The sequence below is a fragment of the Calypte anna genome, chromosome 1, assembly GCF_003957555.1.
Source record: "Calypte anna isolate BGI_N300 chromosome 1, bCalAnn1_v1.p, whole genome shotgun sequence".
NCBI classification, from domain to species: domain Eukaryota; kingdom Metazoa; phylum Chordata; class Aves; order Apodiformes; family Trochilidae; genus Calypte; species Calypte anna.
This window is the reverse complement of record NC_044244.1, coordinates 107,714,369-107,726,100: the sequence shown is the minus strand read 5'-3', so window position 1 is coordinate 107,726,100 and position 11,732 is coordinate 107,714,369.

Genomic DNA, 11,732 nt, shown 5'->3' with positions numbered 1-11,732 from the left:
GCTGCTGTCCGAAACTGGACGTTAGGATAAATTATCTTAGTTATCATACAGAATTACCATTTCTTTCTATGTTTTTATATCCAGAAGCTGCTAGATGGCATCCTCACCCGTATATGTTTTGTTCCTCACTCCCTTTCAGCTCCATAACCATGAAAGGTGCATTATATGCCCAGCAGCCACAACATGGTTATGGCAGGTGGTTTCTACTTCCTGAATGGATATTTTGTGTGCTGAACTATTATCCAAAGCATCTGAAAGTGTAAGCATACCATTATAGTTTTCAGTAACACATCTTACAATAGATCTAGCTCATCACAGCTGATTTCTGAATGAAGTCTGCTTAGTTGGACCAGTAAAGTGCTTGAGGAGCATGCTGATTGAAAGCAGTAAAAGAGCTTATTTCTGATTTTGCAAAGGATTAACTCAGGAGAGACAACTCTGAATAACAAACCAAATTATTCACAGCAAAATGAAGGGAAATTATAATTTAGCTTCTCAGAGTGATGGACTAATATTGTGGTGCTGCAATAAATTTGAGAAAGTTAAAAAAAAAAAAAAAAAAAAGGAAGAATGGGCACAGGTTTACATCTGTTTCCAAAGGATCAAAAATACAGGGCAGAGCCCACACGTTAAAAGGTGATAGGGTTGCAGTTTGGAAACTGATGCTGTCTGCCCTTTTATCTAGCCAGTTGTATCTACTAAAATATAAAGTCTCCTGTGTCTGCTTAAGCTGTCCAACTTTGTGACTTAAGAACAGACTAAAGAATTGCTCAATATTTTTATTATCTAAATCTTAAAGAGCCTTTGCCAAAATCTTTCAGGGTTACAAATTTCATGTAGTCAGGATAAGCTTTTAAAGCTAAGTTCTGGCACTGTAACAGTGTCCTCCTTCTTAAACTGCACATAATTTAAAATTCTGTAATGTTTAAAAGAGAAATATGACCTGTTTAGTCAATTTCGGTGACATTTCAAGACCTTAGGATCCTGAAAGTCCATCTCAAAAAAAAATGGTGCTTTATTTCTGCTGTATAATTCTCCTCCAGTTGTTTTGAGACCTAAATGCAAGGTTTAAAAAATCTTATTAGGAACCTTGGCTCAGTGCCTCTTACTCAAATTTTCATTTCTTAATTTAAAATTATTTAAAACAGCCAATAGTAACTGACAGTTGGTTTGAGATTCTTGGAGCGTATGGGCTGGATTTGGTGCTTCATCACTTATCTGCAGACAAGTGTATTTTCAAGAAGGTCTTGTAATACTTGCAGGAAATACATATGAGATTTAAATGTCGGGTCCCAAGGGAGCTGAGAACTCTTCGCAATTGTTTTTAGTTTTTGACTTGTGTGATTCTACTAATGATGTGAATTATGTTTCTTGCCTTTTCTTCTCTTTCCAGGATGCCTTTGTAATGAGATGCTTTGCTGAAATAAGATTTTCCTATTGTGTAGTCCATGCATTATTTTAAGAAAAAAATCAGATGAAAAACCATGGAAATATAATTCTGGGGTGTTGGTGCCAAGGAAGATAGGGTGCTCCTGTTAAATAGGGAACAGAAGTCAGAAAAGTTAACTTCTTCTAGGTCTTCTATGTCTACCACTATGTAACATTTTCCTTTTATTTGGTTACCTTCCTGTAAGAACTGGAGCAAAACCAGTACATGATCCTCTAGATGCTATTGTGACAATAGGGAGAGCAGATGCTTCCCCTCTGCCCCCAGCAATCTGTGCATGGGATTCCTTCATTGTTTTTGATATTTGTTGTTCCTTTTGGGGAGGGACAAAAGCACTTGCAATACCTATTCTGGTGGAGTGATTACGCCGTTGAACATTCAGCCGTGAGGTATGAATCACAATATTACTTTTTACTGTTTGCTTTCGTAAAATATACCTAATGCAAGAGGGGTCACATCAGATATTTGCTTATCTTTTGGTTTGTTTGAAGACCAAACCACAGCCATGTTGGGGTAAAACAACTGAGGTTAGATAGTGCTCGTAGCATGCTGTTAACTCCTCTCCCAGCTTACCACGAAAACCTCAGTGCTGATACACTTCTGCAATGTGTACAGGCCAGCAGAGTAATTAAAAGAAGTAGCTTACAGTACTGTTGCAGTTGGCTCTCAATGAGTGCTGTAAGAGAACTGCAAGCTTTTGCTGGGAGGCAGTGAGAGGTCATACTTACATGGGAACACATCTGCTTGGAAAAGCACAATAGCTTTTCCAAGGTGTGCCCAAAGAAAACGAATGTGTGTTGAGATCCTGACTGCCTTAGGCACATTTGGGAGTCCAAAGTGAAGGTGATATCATGGTTTACTCTTCCAGCATATGTACAGAGCCAAAGAAATGCCTTAAAGACAAGAATTTTACGGGACTGTCACTGTAATAATATTCTTTTAATTACACTTCAGACTGATTTGTAGTGAACTGTATCAAGGAAACAAGACATGGGATATGTGTTACGACAGCTCCTGCAAACACACACAGGGTGGTGCAGTGCTGGCTCCAGCAACAGCCTGCAGCACTGCTCTGAGCCTCTGGTCAGTTTTTGGGTCATTAGAGATGTTAGTGATATCATGGATTCACAGATGGTTGGAGTTTCATCCTGCTTAGTGATCCAGTTAATCAAAACATGATTTAGCTACCTGACACCTATCTGGGTTAGACAGCACACTATGAGGCACGGACACAAATTTTGACTGCAGTATCAATGCTCTTACTGTACATTACACTGACACAACCTGCTGCATGTTGGTCAGTAATACCTTGTGTCTCATGCTGTCTTGTGAAACTTTCACTGGGTTAGAATGAGGATGGCACCAGATGAGGATGCTGCCTTACATTCTTGTGTCACACATACCTATAGTTCTTCATGAATCACAGAACAGACACCTCACTGTCTCTGGCCTTGCCAGGTCATCTGCACTCTATGACATGTTTCAACGGGAAGTCTGCAGAATCTGGGCTCTCTCTAGGTTCTCTTGGCAGAAGAGCACTGCTCAATCCACAGTGAAGTTACGTGTTTCAGTTGCATGTTAACACAGCAAATTTCTGTATGAAACTTTATACCCCAATGAAACAAATGCCATTTTACTGTCTGACCTCATGCCACTAAATAGTGAAAGCCAGACCCCTGACCAGTAACACTATATTGCAGTTTCATTTGTCTTGGCTCTGCTTATATGCAGGATATTTCTGACCTGCTGGTCTCCTGAGCCAGTAACCTCTTAAGCCACATGCACGATGCAAGAGTTATGGGACAGATAAATGCAGCAGGCCCTAAGATGTGTTGAAAAAGAGAAAAGATCCTGACGGAGTGCCCTAAGATGTGTATTGTGTGGATCTTTGCCAGATTTCTTAGCATCTGCAAGGGTTCTGTTGCCATTTGCAAGGGCTCTGCAGAACCCACTCTTTCTATGAATAAAAGGTGCTGTCCATATTAGGTTGTCATTGAGAATAACACTGGCCTTAAGTGTGAGATCCTTCAGTAAATCCAAGTTCTTGAGGCAGTAGCAGTCAGTCATGTGGGCCACCCACAGCTCAGTGCTGCCCGAGCACCACACTGAACATGTGCATCTGGATGGGAAAAAGCCACTCTGGCAAGTGCACCTCTTCCCGTGCTGAGATTCCCATCTGTTTTCACTCATTCTGAAGGGATGTGGGCAACATGCCTCTTGAATATTTGAAGATAACTACATACCTCTGCTCTGAAGAGCAAAAAGCTCCTTGATGATAAGATCTTTGACAACATATTGTGATTTTCTGCAGTGAAGGATTGCTCATGCCCTGTGCTATACGGTACTTCACATGGAAGAGCTGCTCCCCTGACTGACAACTCACTGGCTGGAGATGACATGTCAGTGGTCTCCTTCTTCCCAGTGCAGTGGTGGGGATCTGTACATCCCAGTGCTGAGGAAAATGGCAGCAGGTAGCAGGGAAGACCTTCAGGACCAAGGGTGAGTTCACACACGGAGATATTAGCTGAGTTTTGGCAACAGTTCTATTCACTTAAGAGGGCAGTGCACTTATTTTTTTTTTTTATTGTAGTGTTAAATGTGATATTTACTCCAGCATTTTCCAAAACAAACACACCCTCCCTTTTGCGTCATATGAATTGTCTGTACCTGCTGCAATATAAAACATGATAAAGATTTAACTCAAACACATCATGGGGCAAATAAGTGGCAAGGTTAAAAAGTGGCTTCTGTTCTGATTAATTATTTTTTAACTGTATATACTCCTATAAGTGAGATTTTAAAATATTTACTTGCTTTGAACATTAGACTCTCACCCCACAAATAATTCTCCTGGAGTGTGTGAAATTACCTACATCTTCTCCTTGGATAATCTTACTTGTAAACACAACATTAAACTTTATACTTATGAGTCAGAGGTACATACAACACTTTAATTCAGGTCATTACCTTCTGTACAAACAAAAATCTTGGCTGCCTCTCGGCAATCTCCATCTGGGTGTCCATCTCTCAGCTCAACAACAGCAGCACTGTGTGTGTACATTAGCATCATTTTGCCTGCAATTCTGTTTATAAACTACATATTGATATAGGACCAATTTCTTGCCCAATTCATACAGCAGAAAAATCCACCCCCCAAATAAAAACCAAAAAACCCCAGAGATACTCAGGAAGAGTTTCGGTACCTTACCATGGTTTTAATAGGTCTTAATGAAGAAGACCAACTGAAAGCTAGCTTAAACACAGGATAAGATGCCTCCATCTGCCAAGCCATCCGGTTATTGGTCCTTTGCCTTGATGCTTACAAATAACTACACTTGTTTCCTTGTGTTTCTTGCCTGAATGTTTGTACTTCAGTTGTAAACATTTTGGTGAATAGGACAAGGTGTATGCTAAGGCTTTCCAGTACTGAGCACGTTTGGGTCCCTCTCCAAGAGGAAGTCTTGAAGACATTTAAAAGCCCTAATCTATACGCAGTTGATAAAGGGGTCTGTGGAGCATTGCCTGTTAAGCCATAGCACAGGGGCAGAGCCTGGTCATTTTTAGCTTGCTGATCTTCTGCAGTTATGTAAAAAAATTCCTTGTGTCCTTAATTCAGTTCTTATTTGAGCAAAAAAATATTACTTAGATTGAAGGACTGAAGGGTCTTCAGTGGGGACACTGCTGTTACGGAACACTCTGAGTTATCTTGGCATTGCAGGCACCCAGTGACAAAGGTTGTGTCTAAAAACATTTAGTCACTTCAACTTACAGTGTTTAATATATCTCTGAAATTTGTCTGGAAAATCATTGAAAAAAAAAAATAATCTTCCAGGTTGTTTTTCAGCCTAGGGTATTTTCCTCAGTTCCAAGGCAAAACTGTAGGAAAAGGCTACAATGCTTTTGCTGGTGCTTAAGATCCACTTTGCAATTCACTTGAGAACCACTTTGCAAAAGAAGGCAGACAGCAAAGTCAATCTTATTCTTCTTTACAAAGTAGAATGCAAAATACAAATATAGAATACAAAATACAAAATACAAAGCCTCAGCCTGCATTCTGGACAGCCAAAACTGTTGTGATAAGCACCAACCTTTGCATCTTGTGTGTGATTTAGAGGGGATTGGACTGGGGACATGGGGATTGGATATTGACTGTTCATTATGGACCCTCACTCTGGGCCATCAATAAACTCCCTTACATGCCTGGTACCTTTCCTGAACAGTGTTACTCTGTTATCTAGGTGCTGAGTGGCTGGAGTATGTAGTTTAGTCTTTCCAAACCTTTTTTGTTATGATACTTTCTGTATCTGAGGTAGGTCAGATGTTCTATTTCTATCTTCTTGGGTTCAAGTGATAATAAACTCAGGAACAGCTAGCCTTTCTGAACCATGTCTTGATTTTTTAAAAGTATGTATATATATATATACTTATATATATAAAGCATCTATGACCATATTAATAAACATCCTTTGTAACCACTCTGACATCAGAGGTAAGAACATGAGTCAGCCTGTTAGTTCCTCAGCACTTCTGTTTCCAACCAATTTAAAAAAAAAAAAAAAAGCCAAAAGCCAAAAGTCTTTGCTGCTGTTGAAAAGCAGTAGAGACAGAGACCCAAGGAAAATAATGACCCCCTGAATGCAATTCTGTAAATTCTTCTCTGTTCACTTCCACGACCGTTAAATCTGAGCCCTTCTGCACCACTGCCTTGCTCTGTGATCCTCTGTTAGCAGGATCAGCCATGGTTGCTTTCACTCTCCACAATTTACAGGTTTCTTTTCTCATTTGTTCTTATGCTTCTATGAAATTTTTTTTCAAGTCATTATAAGTTAAAAACTTGGATCCACTGCTGGGCTGAAGCATCCAGAATTCCTGACCCTTGACTACTCTGCCACCCTTTCCTAGCTTGAGGTTGGGTATTACCTCCTTGTTGTGAAATATATGCTGTAAAGTCACACTGAAGGTGGCTTTTAAAAAGAGGCCATCATGGCTTTCTGTAATAAGAGTGCCACCCAAAATATGTTGGAATAATCTCCTTAATTCTTCATGTGTAGGAGTAGCATAACCATATTGGCTTATTAAAGAGCTGGCCTCAAGGCCACTGGAAGATGTAATCAGAAAAAACCTACTGGAAGCTTGATGTTAGGACCTTTTCTCATGTTCATTCAACATGTAGGAAAACATTCCATAGATCACAATCTGCTGCTGTGCATTTCAAAAGGCAGCTTCTGCCTGGGCAGGAAAAAAAAAAAAAAAAAGAGGTCAGAGGAAGAGAGTCCCCTCTTATGGTTCAGGTACATGATCTCTTTCTGGAAGCCCTGAGGTTCAAGCAGAGGAAGAAACCAGACGGGTTCATTTTTGCTGTTGGGAATGAGTTGTGGTAGCTCAGCAACAAAAGCGGGAAGCACAAAAGATAGGAGGGCTGCCCACCCGCTTTGTAAACTCAGCACAGGTGGCTGAAAATAATACCTGAGCAAATATCACCAGTCACTTCTGAAACTTTCATTGTATGAACATTTGCTGTAGGTGGCTCACACGTCTATTGGCATTTGCTTGGCAAACAACCTGCTTTGGAACAAAAGAAAAAGGCTTCCAAGGAACAATTATGCATTGATTATTCTTATGGATAATGTTATCAGCTTTACTTTTTCTGCCATTATGAACTGCAATGCTGTTCTCTAATTTGATCTTAACATTGACACTGCTTGAGTAACCTCAGTGCTTAAAGGTGGTGAATATTTTTGCCTTTATGTTTTGGAGACCACTTAGTACTTTCCCCTTCTCCCCAAGGCTGTGTTTTGCAAGGCAGCAAGAGTCCAGTTGATCAAGTAGCAAATTGCGGTGTCTGATTAGCTCCCTGACTTTGCTCTATGGGTGTGGGCAACCCTTTAGTATTTGTGGGTCTCAGTTTTCCTTTGTAAAATTGGAAAACTCCATTGTTCTGTTCTCTGAGGACTGTAGAATTACCTTAGAAAGATGCATATATTGTGGATGCATTTTTCTTCCTGTACGTCGGTTTTATTCAAATAGGGAATTCACATTTTTGCAAGCTCCACTTTAAATAAAAATTCATTAATATTAAGAGACATGGTCTACAGGGTGGGGACGGCTTGGGGAAAGCTTTCTGTAACTGAAAAATCTGTCCCTTAGCCTCACCACTGATAAGGTGGGTGTTTGCAGAAGAAATTATCAATTGCTTTTTTTCATAAAGAGAAAGGTCACAGCCTGTTTTTTAGATTGTTGTGACTTTCCCTGTTCAAGTTCAACCTCAGGTGACCAGGTCTGGAGTTTTGGTGCAGACCTATCTTGCACATTAATCAGCTCAGAACTTTAAATTAAAATAAATCTCAGCTTTCTTCTGAGATGCTCACCAGCAGTTTCTTTTAGCCCTCATAGTTCAACACAGAAGAGTTTCATCCCCTGAATGAAGCTGTGCCTACTTTATGGTGAAGAAAGAACAGAAAAATAATTTGAAATGTGCCATAGAATTACTTTGGGCAGAAATCTGGCAGACCCTGCAGACCATTTTAAAATTACATACATTTCCTTGTACCGCCCTTCAAAGTGTTGATTTTTTGGGCCGTCCTGAACTGATGAAGATCCTGGCAGGATTCAGTCTCCAAGTCCCCTTCTCCTCCTGCCTTCTACACCAGAGGGCAGGTGCCATCCACGTCTGGGGTGCCTGCAGCTGTACCCAGGGTCAGAAAAGGCAGAAAAGCCTTGGCTACAGCCCTCCAGCCCCCTGAAGCACCAGGGTTGTATCTGCCCCCTGCTTGCCTACTGCATGGAGCTGGCAAGTTTAGGGGAGGACAGAACCAAGGCTTCTTGGTGCCCAGGTCACAAGTAATGGAAAAGCAAATCTTTCCCTCCTGCTCTGACTGGCTCTGTGTAGTGATATTCCCACAGGATGATGTTCTGCCTTTAAAATAACTTTGTTATGCATCTGCCAAACAGCCTGGGCTTCATGCTCACAGATGTGAAAAGCAAGGGTTTTTTTTTTAATAGGAGAAATACAGCTCCTCTGGGGATAATTTCATCTCCGTCAGCTGAAGCATTGCCTGCACCAGTGTTTAGAGATGCTTTCCCTCCCTTTTTTAGATGAAGAGAAACTGGCTCCTCAGGCCCCTTCTCCCAAGGCTGAAAGCACTTGGGCTGCAGGGCTCTTCTCCTCTGACTGATAAATATTTTAAGGCTTGAGCTTCCTTTTGAAAATGCATTCACAGAAGCAAAGGTTGAGCTCCAGACACAGTGGGTCTCATTTCTGAGGTGAGCTTCCCACTTTGCTCTGATGCTCGGTACTCCAAGATGAGCATGAACCCGAAATGTTGGGCATGGTCTCTGACACTGGCTGGCATTTCCAGCCTGCAGAGAGTCCTACATCCTTGGCATGGGGCACAACAGCACAACAGGACATGTGGGTGCTGCCATGTATCTGGTCTGTACTCACACAGGTACTGTGCTGGCAGCAGCACCATCCCCAAGGAGCTCAGTATTTCCACAGGTTTCTAGGCAAGTGTTACATTCATTAGTGGAACAGAACTCCAACAGCATTGCAAGAAACAGCTCTTGCTTCACAGAACTGTGATTTTTTTTTTTTAATTCATTCTTAAAACTACACTGGTAGCTTTAATTTATTGTTTGATTAGAGAACAGATGTTTGTACTTGGCATTTGTACTTGGCTTGGTTGGTAAAGCCCTGTAGTGTGATAGCTTATCTTTTTCTTTTAGCAGATGTTGCTGTGACTACTGGAAATGCTCACCCTGGTATATCTCCTCTATAATACAAACCTTCTAGGAGTCACAGGAGGGGACTGGTGTGATTGTTGAGACAGTTGTTAGTGGATGTTCCCTTTTTTTGGAGGCCAAATATGTACAGACTGCACCATCAGCTGCACCATCAGCTTTTCCTAGAAAATCACATGTGAATACTTGTGCTGAAGTAGATTTTTTTGTGGCAATCACTACCTGGCCTTGCTGCTGTCTTTCTCTGATCTTTATGCTCTTGTTGGCTGAACCAGAAAGAGATCTGGGTTCACCGTGGTTGTCTTGAAGACAAAACAGCAAACCCGGCCTGGGATTTGCTTCAGAGGTGGGAACTGGACCTCAGTTCTGCAGAACCCGTGTGTCCTTCCTCCCTGAGTTTTCCCCTCCAAAGCTGCCTTCCTTCAGCTGCAGGTGGGGTTTGTGCCTCTGCATTGTTCCTGGAGTCCCAAGCCCTATTTGCCCAGCTGGTGTCAGTTCAGAGCACTGTTTGGATTGCCCTGTAGAAAGATTTGCCTGAAAGGTTTGCATATTCCACGAAACCACAATGATTAAGTACACATGAAAGAAAGCATTATGATGAATAATCAGGACATAATCAATGATACCCTTTTTGCATTATAAATGATGACGCTTATAGTCAACAGCTTTTAGGCAGAGCGTGGGTATGACAGTTTGAAAAACAGTGTATGGCATGACATGAGACCTGTCAGCTCTTAAATGAAGTAACTAATGACCTGCTAAGCGTGCATATTTTAAATGTGTCAGTTATTTTTTTTAAAATATCTCAAGAGTAAAAAAATTATTTGCAATTTATCATTCGTATTAGTAAAATATCAGAATAAGAACACACAAGTGCAATGGGAAATAACACCGTTGTGACAAAAATCCTTTATGCATTTTACCACTAAAAAAATGAAATCAAACCTCCCTCTGAGGTTCCTTTCAATCAACATCCTCGTCAGTGTATCACTTTAGAAATACAGATAGATTTATTTTTGTATATATATACTAGCTATATTTCAGGACATTTTCCTCAAGGTCAGAACCAGCTGCTTAAAAGTGAGGGGACAACCTTAAACACAGATTAAATAATTAAATAATTAGTTCTGCCAAATGTTTGATACAAATCCTGCAATACTTGAATTTGTGAAACCCTTCTTCCAGGACTTGTCTGGAATAAAAAAACCCCACAGGTTTCAGTTTTAAAGAAATTTTAATAAAGCATCAGTTTTCAGGTGTTTGTCAAAACACAGATCTATCAGCATTTCCTTGCTTTGCTCCTGGCTGCACCTTGTTCTGTTAGCTGGAACTCACTAAACATTGCAGCTCTGACATTTTTTATCATTTTATGTTTTGGCAATGACGCATACAAGATGAAAAAATGGACAAGTTTCTTCTCCACAGAAGACCTTTAAATACTTTTTCTACTCCATGGATTAAACAGGGTTTTTAGCAACCCTACATGTTATGGGCTGTGGTGCTTGTATTCATTGCTGGAAGCTGATGGTGTGGGAACTATTCACTGCAGGCATGCTCAAGGGCAGTCTCTCAACTCCAACTTCCATCTGTTGATACAATGTCCTTCTGGTGTGAGTGCCTTTTCAATAGAAATCCTTCTGAGCATAAACTAAATGCCTCTAAAGCTGGTCTCTTGCCCCTCTCTTTCCATCAGATATGGACTTTAACAGTCTTCCACATTCTTAGACTTTGTTCCCTTCTGCCATGCTTTGGTAACTGTGTATGAGGGATATTGGGTGGCTGGTGGGAAGTTGTGGGTGTCACCTCAGCCTCTGCACTTCTATTTGGCTTAAAATGACAATTTAAACCATTTTTTCTGATTTTATTAGCACTAGCTGTCTCAAGCCTGGCTGTTTCTAAAATGCCCTGTTCTTATGAGACAATTATCTGCAAACCTTGTTGACCATTTAGTTTCAGTCCTTGTTCAGGTGGCTCTTCTCATTGTACTACTTGGTAATAATGGATGCTGCATCTGGGATATGCATGTCTCTTCCCTGGGAAGCCTGTCCATTAAGGAGACCTCAGAGACTTAACACAACTCCTGCAAGCTAGCAGCTCCTCCCCTTTCCCTTTCCCATGGTATTGGCAAGACAGGCACCCTGAGTGCCCAAATGCCCTGAGAGATGTAGAGGTACCCTCTGCGGGGGGATGTACAGCACCAAGGGGTATGGCTACCAAAGAAGAAGAACCCCAAAGATTACAAAGTCCACAATGCATTGGAAAGGGAACTGTGAGGGTGCTTAAACAATATAGGTGGGCAAACTGGCGGACAGAAATGAGAAAAGAGCAAAGAAACCATGGAGAATCCATGGATGAGGTTAGACTGCATAATGGAGTCCCACAGGAAGGCAAGTAAAAATTAAACAAATGGAGCTGAAAGATATGAAGGAAATAATGAGGAGATTTTATATATCTTTTGGCAATTGCAATTTGAAAAATGATCCTCCACCAGAGCATATTATATAATTTACACTAAGAAAAATTTTTCTTCTGTAAGGCCAGTGGA